Here is a 13530-nt window from a genome sequence, read left to right on the forward strand (position 1 = left end):
TTTGTTAGCACCTCGTTGTGCTTGTCTGGCATCACCTAGCTTGGTGCGGATACAAATTTTGTAAGCCTTTAATTAATGCATAACTATAAAACTGTTATATAGATTGACTATTACATAAGCCTGGGCGTAGACACGGGCAGGTTGAAGGATGTTTTTAGATGCTGAATGAGAAAAGCCTTGATGTGATTGACGGGAAACAAGGGAAGGCGAGGAAAGTCGTTAATGTTTTGTGAGATTGTTAAAGTTATACGGGTTGTTTATGCTTTCATAGTGGATTTAAAGGAACAATCACCCCATTATGAAAACTTCCATTAATAACTCACTCTCATGATGTAGTAAATGCTGAAGTGGAAATGCTAAACTTTTAGTCTGTTGGTTTTCTATTGTATAGCATCAGAAGACCGATAATAGTGGGTGTGAATGCAATTGGATCACAACGGACAACTAGGCTAGTTGTCTTACTAAACTTACTATTCTATTAGTGGATAATTGACTTTTTTTTTAAATAGAAGTTTTAGTGACAGGAGTACTTTACATGCTGACAGCTAACTCTACTTGAGGTGTTTAGTTTGTACTGTACAGTTATTTACCCATTTTATTTGATTTTGGACATTTTGCATAGTACAGCCATTTACTTATTATTATTTTTGTTTCCATCCATGCAATCTCCAAATTGCTTTTCCTATGTCGAGACACAGGGATGTTGGAAAACGTTTGTATGTGTAGGAGAAATTAAAACATTGTGTTGATGTATTTATCAAACACAGAATCTGCTTTGCAGTCACATTGTCAACGTCTGTTTCTCACTCTCGCTGTCCTTAAACACATTCGAGTCACACTGAGCTGTGCTGGTGACCATGGAATAATCTGGATTCTGCAGTCGTTCGGTCTCGATCACACTGGAGCTTGTACTGAATGTGACTTCCTCCGATGATATGGCCAATTGATGTCACATTAGAAGAAATAATTTGGCTGTTAGAAACAGCACATAAATGCTTCTCATGTGGAGATGCAGAGTTTCTTCTGGTTTGATTCGGTGTAATATTCTGCTGACCCAACTAAATGCCTTTTTAAAATTAATGCTCACATTTATTAAACCAAAATACTATGCCTGTTGAATCGTGCACATGCTTCAACAAATAGAGTGTAGGAACTTTAGTTCACAATACCACCCACCTTTACCACTATCCAGTTAAAAGTAGTATAAATAATACAAATTTCATCATAATCAACATAATCGACATGATCCCATTCATTTCAATGGAGCGCTGCCGACACAAGCAACAGTGATCCTTGGACAGTGTGTCCACCAAAGCGTTTTTCCATGTGCTTGGCGTATGTTTTCAATTGTTTTCCATGGGAGCGCCGCGTTTTTTAAACGCCATGAGCGTAACGAGGCGCTGAGCGTTTTTTTTTTTCACGCTGAAATGCCGAGCGCCCAGAATTTTTTTACTGGTCGCTGAGATTTGAAAAATGTTCAACTTTGAATAAAATGTAGCACTCATCACTGTTACTTTTTACCCACCCGTCCAATCACAGTGGAGTAGGGGCGGGACTAAACAACACCGACCAACTGTCACAACATTCTTTCTGTACAACAACATCAACCAACAGAGCTAACCAAACAAAATGGATGAAAAATAAATTTTTAGTATGAAACAAATTATCTGCGAAATCAGTTACAAGCAAACTGTGCTGCGGATATTCTGTATCATAGTAACGAAACGTCTTAACGAAAAAAAAGCTGATCTGACAAGACGCCGTCAAGCGCACAAAGCACGGCGTCTTCAGCAGAGCGTCTGGCGTTTTCAGCATGCTAAAAAAGCTTTGGTGGACACACAGCCTTGGTGAAAGAATGTGGGCATGTCAAGTAACAAAAGTTGAGAAATTTCAACTTTATGCAAATGAGAAGCGATTTTCGCGAGCGATATCCAATAGGAAAGAAGAGTTTCAGTGGAGCTTACGCGTCACTGTCTCGAATACAGGCAAGACAGATGAGTTCGAGGACGATTTCACTGTTTTATATGATTTGACTGTAACCACATACATGGATTATAAAAAGATCCATAGAAAAGAAACTGTCGACAGTCTGAGTTTAATTCATACATTTAACGTTACAGTTCGAGTATTGTAATTTTATGATGCACGTTTAGTATACTGCTGCAGTTCATTTTACAATTTTCCCTGCATTACGTTGACTATTATGGACAAGGAAATTGATTATTTGTCAAATTTAATTGACGTTTTAATAATTTATGACAGTATGAGTGAGTTTAATTTGTTGATTGATCGATCGTTAATCTAGTAAATGATTTAATCCACTGAACACTGCTGTGAGCATGCGGTTTCTTTTTAGCCTTTAAAGTCATTTATTCCAAGTCAAATTAAAATTGATTTAGTTGTATATGGAGGTGTAACGATACCCTCATGTCACGATTCGATACATATCATGATACTGAACTCACGATACAATATTATTGCGATACTCCAAGACATGGTAAAAGGTTAACAAAAAATGTACTGTTGATTTAAAATGCTAACTTAGATATTACATTGTAGGTTTAAATGAATAGGTTTGGAGTTGGTGCTTGTAACCCAAGGACAATGGTGACGCTTGCACGCTTTCCCTGACCAGATATATTTAAAATAATGTCAGCCACACTTTACTGGTAACATCAGATATTTGGCATTATCAGGACCCACAAATATTCCCACATTGCATTATTATACATTATAAACAACATTGTATATAGTAGTTCAATGTAGTTCTGACTCTAAAACTCTGAAAACTTTAAAAAAAATTTTTTTTTTTTTTCTCACACAGTAATTTTTATTTTGGGGGGGCTATCCACGATACATATTGTTGCATTTTTGTATTGCGATATATTGTGGCACGACATATTGTTACACCCCTAGTTGTATACATCACTTGTGATGGTATTTTGTATAGATATGGCCAGACGTACAGTCTACCAATAACATTAGAGTGACAGCACTACTTGGCAATGACAATGAGCCAGGAAGATTCTTTTAACGACTTTGGGAAAAGAGGAAACTGGATGTAGATCAGCTCCTGTTTGGAGTAGGAAGTGACCTTATTATATGATGAGAGTGCCTCTGATGGGATTTAGAGTGTCACTTTAAAACAAAACAATGCGTCATTTCTTCACACTGTTGTATTTCTCCGCTCTTTGTCTGATTGTGGGCTTTGAAGCTAGTTTGTGGGCGACTGTTTTTACCAGTGCTTTTCATGTCTAAGTTTATTATATTTGGGGACACCCACACAGATTCACACTTTCTCTTTCGCTTTTATTCATTCACTTACTCTTGAACTGCAAGGTACAAGCTTGCAGACTTCATCACGCTTGGAATAGAAGAGTCCCTCTCCTGGTCAATGCATTTAAATCGGTCTACTTTGCTGTGTTCGTGCTTGTTCCAAAGACTTTACATGTTAGTGTTTTTTTGTTGTTGTTTGATTTCTCAGTTCATCACCCCTTTATGTAGCCCCGCCCCTTTTCAGCATTGCGCTCGTTGTCTTCTGACTTCCGGTCTGTATTTTCACAACGACCTTGCATAGGTAAGAATAACTGCTCGTAAAAAAAATCCCCGGTCGAGATTTGTTAAGATCTGCTTTACAATGCTTATGATAAACCTTACAATGCTCATGATAACGTTTTTTAACTCTACAATAAGTAAATTCACTTCACCAGCTAATTACTAATTGCAAAAACGGAAGTTCAAAGACAATATTCTAAAGACGACGGCGTCCATGTTTCTCTGGTGCATAAGGTTTATACATTTGAGCTGGACTGACGTCATCATATGTTGTGGGCGGGGCTAATACCGGCTGGCATCCCGGCTACGTTTGAGCTGTAGCTTATGACGGAAAAAGCATAAATTCTTGCTATCCACTTTCAAATGTCATTCTTGCTTTTGCATATTAAGACTAGGAATCATACAGGTATTAAATGGCATGGGTGAGTAGATGGTGATTTGATTGATGTATTCCTTTCACAGGCTTCATAATGGTTATGTTACAGCATAGTGAGAGTGTTGAAGAGGGTTTGACAAGCTTGACGATTCTGAAGGTTCTTCATAATGATACACATTTCAAACAAGTGTCATTCAATCAAAATCTGGTTCGACCATCTATTATTAATAAAGCCATTACCTCAGTCCATTCTGCAGATTTGGCTTTAACACACTACTCTTCCCTCTTAAAGCATTTCCTCAGTGTTGTTACATTGGCCCTCTGAGTGCGTTTAATAAATGTGCATTCTCTGTCTCTCTCTCTCTCTCTTAGATCGTTGTGCGGTTGGTGGTGTTCTGTTGCAGTCAGTGCAGTCATGGCCACAGCTATATCGTGACAAAGAGGGACATGGTGAGTGCAGCGTACATATCTTATTTTCATGCCCGTGTTAACACATCCATGTCAAACAACAGCTGTGATGTATTTATGGGTTTCATACATGTTCAAGAGTTTATGTTCTTTAAATAAGTCTCTTATGCTCACCAAGGCTGCATTTATTTGACCAGAAATATAGTAACAGTAGTATTGTGAACTACGTTTTCTATTTTAATATTTCTTGTAATTTATTCCTGTGATTAGCAAATCAGAATTTTCAGTAAATGTTCAGAAATCATTCTCATGTTTGTTTGCTGCTCAGTAAATATTTATTATTATCGATGTTAAAACCAGTGTTGCCGCCTTACATTTCTATGATAATACTTTGTAAAAAAAAAATTGGATTCTTTGATGAATAGAAAGTTTAAAAGAACAACAAATAGGGGCCTATGAAATGGATCATGCAACGAAATTTCATCTACAGCTATTTTCGGTTTCTGGGTTAAGTCAGTGACCGAAACAGATGTTGATATAAAACCTGTTGATCTATAAACTTCCTCATGTGCAATTTTAAATGTTTATACAACTCAGTTTAAGCTATTTGAGTGATGTTTAATTCATTAAATATTTAATTGATTTGATTATTAATTGATTATTGTTGGTGCATCCTGAATTTTCGGTTTTGACCCAGAATTTTCGTTTTGGTGCATCCTTAGTCTTTACTTTAACTTTTAATCAAATTAATGCATCCTTGTTGAATAAAATTATTTGGGAACACTTTACAATAAGGTTCATTAATGTGTTACTAACATGAACTAGCCATGAGCAATACTTTTATTACTGTATTTGTTAATCTTTGTTAACGTTAGATAATACAATTTGCATTGCACAGTGCATTTAATGTTAACAAAATTTGAATAAAGTATTAGTAAATGTTGAAATTGGCAAAGATTAATAGATGCTGTATAAGTGCAGTTCATTGTTAGTTCATGCTTACTAATGTAGTTAACTTATTGTGAAATGTTAACTATTATTATTAATAATAAAAAATGTACTGACCCTATTCATGTTACAACTGGCAACTGTTCTGGACAATTGATGTCCAGTGATGGTTTGGAGTTTATCGGGATATTTTAGGACCACACATCCTCAACTGGTTCAAGATATGTGGTGATCATTACAGCCATTGTTCATGACCTTCATTCACAAAGGTGGACTTTTTCTAACAAATAGATGGTCCGTATTGGTCAGGGCATTAGACGTTTAGGCATTTGTACATTGGGGCTATTTTCCAGTGTAATCTGTAGGAGTGTATAGCATTCCTCCGAAGGATCTGGGCACTAAATGAACTTTGGTGGATGCTGTAATACAATGGGTCCTACTTAGAACTTAGAAAAAGTTCAGGGTCTCTTTATATGGCTCCCAAAATCAATAATTATCCCATAAGTCTCTCTTCTCTAGTCAATTTGGAGATAAATAATGCTCAATTTATTGAATGTAAATCATATTGTAAGTATTTGTTTAATGCTGATTGGTTTGACTAAGAGATCTGTAATTAAAATGAGTACACGCTAAAAGTTTTGTTCATGTTAGAGGACTTATGTATTTAAATCTTATCAAAATCACCGAGCGAAGAGCAGTGAGTGCTGTTCTCTTTTATTCATTTTACTACTACAGGTATTAGTTCTACAAACGGTACTGTTGTCATTTCTAATTTTGCATTTCATTTTATGTTTGTGTTTTATTTACTATTGCTAGATTCTTTAAAATTCCTTAAATAGATCAGAGATGCTCTGTCCTCCTGCTGAAGACCTGCCTTCTTGCAGACTTGAGCTATGCCTGTAATTAAATGTGCACCTGAAAGAGCTAATCAGGGTCTTTGGTTCACTTTATCACTCATAAATTAGTCAGGTGTGTTCCAGCAATCTCTGCTGGAAGAAAGATCTGCAGGTGCTGGTGCAGGACTGACTAAATAGACTTAATTACATGAAGTCACTTTTCAGTTCATCAGTGTGCTGCTGTGTTTGGTGGACGTGTTTCTGTAAACCTCCGCAGCTGTAAGTCTGCTCCGTGTCTTCAAGCAGAGAAGCGTTACATTGGCATTGCCATGTTCATCATCGTGTCGACTAATATCCAATGTTTTGCATTTGATGTAAGTGGATTAAAACACCTACTGTGAGTTCATTTGTACTATGCATTGGGAGTTTGTGAAAATTGGTGGTAAAAGTAACTATACTTAATAGCGAATAAACGGAATAACGAAAATGTCATGTAAACAGGAGTTTACATTTGCTGCGATTAAGTCCTTTATCTGATCATTGTAAAATATTGCATTATTGGTGGTACACATGTAAACGTAGTTACTGAAACATTGAAGCTTGAGCCTTGAGCTAGCAGCACGAACGTTGCGAGTTCGACATTGTTGTTTTGTGTAAAAGTGTCAGTCGATGCATGAATGTCTGGATGGCTCAGTCTGCGACGGCCCTGCAGTTTGTCAATAATCCACAACTGACAGGCAGATCTGCTTGTTTGCGTCTTTGACCGTCTGCCTTGGCTTTACTGCCTTCAATGACAGTTTAGACTCAATCATTTGTGCAGTATAAATGGGATTTGCATATGTCTGGCCGTTTTCATAGGGAATGAAAACCTTTCTTCGTAACCATCCAACACTGAAAAGCTCAAATTGATGGATTTTATGTCGACTGTTTGTTCTGGCTGCTATATCTAGCCTTAAATCATGCTAGCTGTCTCTTTAGCTCTCTTTATTATATTAACAGAAGCTCTGTCTAATAGCAATATAATACCAGTTTCATACGGCGTCTATATTGCTAAAGACTAGGATTTAGGTACGGAAAACCACAGCTAGCATTAAACGACAACTTAAGTGTGTGCATGTGTTTGTTTATTTTTTTTCCACCCAAAGGCAATGGATTTCAAGGTTATAGCAGCTCTTTTTGTCTGTGCGAGGAGAAATATAAAGAAATCCTTTTCACCATGATGCCGCACGCGTGAGTGGTCGGGCCCACACGTCTCCTACACACATGCACAGTCTCTTTATGATTTATAAGTGGGAGTATATAGCCCTTGAGCCATGCAAAATGGAAATGCAGTTTAGGAAGCTTTGCTTTAACTGAATAAGGATGGCAGGACCTCTGCCGTAAACAGCCCATTACACAGTTCATATAGTCATTTAAACCTCACGGCTCTGTGGCGTCCAGCTCTGCTGTCTGTGAGCACCTCCTGCTATTTTCCTATTTGCCTGTTTGCGTTCCTGATGATGCCCTGTAGCAGAACCGCCGGACGGCCGCATCCCGAGCACCTTCCCGTGTAGCCTTGATTTTGCTGTGCTAGTTTTGCGATAATGGATTGTGGAAATGTATAGCGAACTGGCTTGATCTACTTGCGAAGCACTGCACAATACAGTTGAATCTATCTTTCTTTCTTTCTGGCCGTTTCTCAATATGTTTTCTGTTCTTGTGAAACGTCATCAGTCGCTGCACAAGTACTGTTCCAATTCAATGTTCACATCTAGCCAAGTCCAGTACAAATCCCCGGATGTGTTCTTGATCGCCCCTTTTACCGAGGACGCATCGAGGGGTAACTTTTAGGGATGCATGATATATCGGCCAGCATATCGGTATCGGCCGTTTTAATGCTATCATTATCGGCCTGGTAAGAAAATTTGGCCGATATATTAAAGCCGATAATTAATGTATTATTCCCTTCAGCTGAGACACTTGTTGAACTGTTTATGTTTTTGAATTTCCTGAAATATGATTGAAATCTCTTCAAAAAATGAAAATCTGGTTCGGGACAACATGTGCAACGCAAATCTGTCATATCTGCTATTCAACACTATAATGAGAACATCATTATAATTAGGGTTGGGTATCGAGAATCGAGTATCGATTGGAACCGGGACTAACTTTTCGTTTTTCCCGGAATCGTTCAAAAGTTAAAATTTCAATTCCTAGTTTCGATATTCACAGTCCGCCGAGCGGAAGAAGAAACCGCTGAACAACACCAACGAAGAAGCGTCTACCGGAAGTGTTGGCATAACCGCGCGAGTCGAACATGAGTAGCTTAAGTCGGCGGTCCAAAGTGTGGCTTCACTTTTCTAAAAATTAACGAAATCTCGGGAAAATGCAAAATTTGTGACAAGTATTTGTGACAGAAGGAGTATTTCCTTCAGAAAGGCCGTTGGTTAGCAAGGTTAGCTAAACTTTTTTGACCCTGCCTCTTAAAAGAATCGAAATCGAGAATCGTTAGGAACCGGAATCGAAACAAGGAATTGGAATCAGAATCGTTCAAATTCAAACGATACCCAACCCTAATTATAATTGTGCGCTTGGGACATGGATTTAATTGTGAGACTTTTGTTTTTGTAATCAGGCTCTCAAAATTAGATAAAAATTTGGATTTAAGTTTATCGGCTGAAATATCCGTTATCGGCTTTCAAATATAAAGAATTATCGGTTATCGGTATTGGCCAAAATTTTCATATCGGTGCATCCCTAGTAACTTTTGTGGTCTTGAGACTGCCAGGTATCCCAGAATGCATCTCGCATCAACCAGCAAGCTTCAATAGCAGAGTGGAGCACCCGCTTAATTTAAAACTACTGTTATTGTGTCACAAAATGCGAGAATGCAGTTGTTTAAAGCTTAAATCTGTGGTTTATTTATAAAGATAGCGCCTATTTGATATTTTGATTGTGAGATCCTGGTGATCACCGGTCGCTCAGCACTCGTGTACCCCGTCTGGAACAGCCTTACCTTGGCTAGTGCTTCTGACGTTTGCCGCTGGCTCCAATGTCTCGAGTCTAGTGGTTAAAACATGAGATATTTCGACTTGTGTATATCTAACGGGCGATTTTTGGTCTCATTAATCTATAATTTGTTCCCTGGCAAATCGCTTTGGCTGAGGGCATAAGCGAATAGCAAATAACATGCATTTTGTACGGAACGTCTTTGTACAGCTGTGCTTAACTTTACATACCCCTCGCAGAATCAGCATAATGTTACATATTCATATTTTGTGTTATATACAATGTTATATGCTAATAAATGCATAGAAAATATGTAGGTAAATTTTGCTTTATTACTGTAATGTTATTTTTTTTTATTTTATGTACGATATATTAAAAGTGTGAATATTTTCAGCCTGCATTGTTGAAGCTGTGATTTTCTTTTCATTGAAAGGGTATGTTGTGGTGTAGGCGCGGTATGCACGCTCTTAATGGAAGTGACGCGGTGCAATGCGCTCGTTTTTTCTAAGCGCGTCCCCGGCGCTTCGAAATAAAAACATCTCGGTGTGGATTAAGGTAGGGCTGCTATTTTTTTTTAATGAAAAATCTTAGTCTAACGAAAAAAATTTGCAGTTTTTTTTTTTTTAAGGTTCGTTTAAACGGATTCAGCGTTTTTCTTTTTATCTTATTCTGTTAAGTTAAAAAAAAATATATTTAGTGTTGGTCAATTTTGTTTTTTATTTGTATTATTTTATTCTGTTTTTCTGTGTTGTCACTGTCAGTAATGCTGCAGGTGCGTGAAAATTTAAAGTCAGTGTGAAACGGAAGTTGAGATTGTCATTTTTTTTTTTCCTTGTCGTGACGTATATCCAAGTGAAACGGCTTCTGAAATTAGAAAAATTGTAGGGCAGGGCTTGATTTCATCCTTCGGGAAGTAATTGGATCGTTGGAGGTTGGGCGTTGCAAACAATTTGAATGTGATTCTCTGAGAGGCGATGCACTGATAGCCGCACCCTTTTGCCATTCCACGTGACCAAAAGAGAAGAGAGGTTGTTTCGATGGGGGAGAGAAGGGTAATGTATTTGATTAAAGATTTTAAGGGTACATGAATTTAAAAAAAAATAATAAAGTTCACCGATAAATCATTTATAATGAACACTACAATATTACATATAAAAAGAAGATTTGTCAAATTTGATTTCATGCCGACTTTAATCTGAATACAGGTTATGTTGTTGACCTGTTCTGTATGCTGCTGTTTGCACTTTGCATGTTAATATAAACCCTTTGATTACATAAATAAAAATGTTTGTAATTTTTAACTGGTTTCAGACACGCCTCAGTTTTATTCTTATTAACGCCAATTCAACATTGTAATCTTATCAGTTAACGGTTGTCGGTCGGGAAAATTAATCGAAATGAGCATCCCTACTGGACACATTTTGTTGAAATCGCATATGAGGACTTCATAGGCTGTGGAGAAATGCAATCCTCCATAACCACGGAGCGCTGTCGTGACAGCGAGGGCGACACGTCGCAGGCTTACGGCATTGATAAGAGGAGCAGTGTACACAGACTCGATGCTTGTAAAATGGCAAATAATCCTTCTGATCGGTCGGTGTATTTTTGCTTTATACATTTTAGGCTTATTCTCAGATTCAGATTGTTTTAAGGGGGCATGATTATCAGGCCATTTTAATCGGACAATTTGACCAGAGAGATTTAATTTTGTCTGACTTTTTTTTTTTTTTTTACCGGACGATTTACGGTAATAAGCGGACAACGGAAACCCTTGTGGTTTTGACCTCTCTTGTCTTTATATATTTAACTAGATATCTCATCTCACTGGCCACTGTTTTCACCTCTTTCTTGTTCCCACTCACTCAAGGCTGGACAGGAAGTGTAAGCGGCTAAGCGCATACTGGAATGTTTGTCCATTTCTGAGAAGGAAGTGGAAAAGTCTGAGCTTGAATGCACAACATGCATTCTCTTCACCCGTTTCTTGCCTCAAGTTCAAACCTCACCCCAGGCTGCTTAGACTCAAATCGGCATTTAGTTTAACAGGTTTTAAAAAAAAAATCAAAATAGACTTTTTTTTTTCCAAATCAAATAATTTAGCATTTTGAAAAATATGAAAATTTTTTGTGCATGCTATTTCTAGGAGAAAAATCCTCTGTCTCTTGTAAGCCTTAAGAAATCTCGTAAATCTGTGTGCGAGTATCTGTCTGTACCTTTAAGTGCACGCGTGTTATTCTTCAAGCAGATTGGTGGGTGCGCGTGTGTTTTGAGGCTGCTGTAGATCCAGGGCCTGTCGGTTGGGGTTACCCTGGCAACGGTGTTGGTGGGTGTGCGTGCATGAAGAGAAATGTCTGTGGCGGGCTGGAGAGCGCTTGACGGCCATGCTGCTGCCGCTGTACGCCATTAGAGCGGCACACCGGCCTCTCGCACTGCAAACGGTGAAATCTGAGAATGTCAGCATGCAAGTGTGGGTTCAGGAGGAGAGAGAGAGGGGCCATGCAAGGAAATCACGCTTTAAATGACGAAAAATTGAAATGGCTGCCTCAATTGACGTGTTCGTTTCTCTTACTTTCGTGTTTCCTTTCTACTTTTTGACATTAAACAGAGCTCTACGCTTTTTGTTAAAGAAATGAATCCCGCAAGAATGCATTAAATTGTTCAAAAGTGACAGTAAAGATATTTTATAATGCTACGAAAAATTCTTTTGAACTTGTCATGAAAAACTCCTGAAAATAAATTATCACTATCAGGGTTGCCAGGTCAGCTCAACAAAACTTTCCCAATGGCAATGACCAATCAAATATAGCGTGCAGCGATTTTCTTCATCTGGAGCCTTCGTCATCTCTAATTTGGGGTGAGATATTAACCTGCAGAAGGCTGGTGACTTTCCATACAAATATTCGTAAGAAATGTTTATTAAAGATGCAATATGTGCTATCGACAGCTAGTGGTTGAAATGGGTACTGCAGTCCAAATTCTTGCTAAATATTGTTGTGTTTTTCCCCTCGCCCCCTCTTTAGACTTGGTGCCTTGAGTCTCTCACCCAGTTTGACTTTGTTTGCTGGCCTTTATGGCTGAAATATGCTGTGCTTTCCACCAACTGGCAACCAGTGTCAGTGTGCGGATCACAGACCAAAACAAAAACAGACAAACACACATTTCATTGTTTTTATGTGAACTTTGCATGTATTCTAAATATCTGCAAACATATTATGGTAGGTTACCTTTTTAAAATCTGGCAGTCAGAAGGTTTGACTCGCAGTCCTGCAGTCTGACTTCTCCTTTTATAATCATTGTAATTAGTTCGATAACAAGCTTTAACCCATCAACATGTATGTATACTTGCTTTCTCTGGTGACATAATGTAAAGGAATGAAAAGCAGCCAATCTGAGCGTGAAACAATTTGCAACATTAAATGAATTGAGTTTTTATGTTTTAATCTTGTGTCACCGATGTGCCCAAATACTTTTTCACATGCACACGCATTACTTTAACTTGCAAATGTAAACAATATGCTCACATTATAGATCCCTGATATTAAATCATATTAGTGGCATATGTTGTTGTTGTTTTAAATGTTTAAAGAATGTTAAGCTGGATTGCGATTTGGGTTTTGATGGTAAACTACGACTAGGAATGTATTGTTTGGAATTTATCTGAATTTTAATGAATGCATTTTACATTAAAATAAATAGCTAAACATTTGCCCTTTTTTCTGAGAAGCTTCATAAAAGCTTTAAGTTTTGGGTTGAATTAGTGCTGTCTTGCCACTGTTAAACTGGGAGGGAATATGCGAGATGTTTGCATCATTTGAGTGTTTTGGAAGCGGTCCTGAATATTTCCAGGATGACAACGCAGTCTGACACTGCAGCTTTTTGAGAGGGTTCTCATATCTTATAAAAGCTAGCGTTTGCGTAACTGCAGAAGGACACTACATGTTAACACAATCTCATTCACACAGAAGCACTTGCACTCTCTGAAAGACAAACTCGATCATTCTCACTCCTGTGATTTTTACGTTATTGCTGAGTAAAAATATTTGTACTAGTCAGTTATCTGTTGAGTTTGAGGTGGTACATAATACATGCTTCTCACGCTCACGTTCTCTCTCTCTCTCGGTCTCTGTGATCAAATATTACAACTTAAAATACCTACTTTCTATTGGGTTTCTAATATATTTTAAAATGTTTTTATTCTTTTATTTCATTTATTCTTGTGATGGCAAAGCTAACTTTTCAGCAGCCATTACTCCAGTCTTTAGTGTCACTTCAGAATTTTATAAATGGAAAGTTTAAAAGAACAGCATTGAATTGAAACGCATATTTTTAACATTTTATAAGCGTCTTTAATGTTTGGATCAAATTGCTGAATAGAAGTATTCATCTGCACTGTAAGAAAATATTTTCATGATTTGTAATCAA

The 13530-nt window shown here is 37.6% G+C and overlaps 1 protein-coding gene across 3 annotated transcripts in view; it reads left to right on the top strand.

Annotated features, from left to right (window-relative positions):
• The window catches only part of bcl9 (BCL9 transcription coactivator), a 114730-nt gene that overhangs the window by 82075 nt on the left and 19125 nt on the right, over positions 1–13530 (top strand). For all 3 annotated transcript variants that reach the window (XM_039688238.2, XM_039688254.2, XM_039688229.2), the window contains one exon: positions 4304–4381. The gene's annotated coding sequence lies outside the window, so the exon portion shown is untranslated. The remainder of the gene's footprint in view (positions 1–4303; positions 4382–13530) is intronic.

Source organism: Pimephales promelas, chromosome 6 (genome assembly GCF_988280905.1).
Source record: "Pimephales promelas chromosome 6, fPimPro1.hap1.1, whole genome shotgun sequence".
NCBI lineage: Eukaryota > Metazoa > Chordata > Actinopteri > Cypriniformes > Leuciscidae > Pimephales > Pimephales promelas.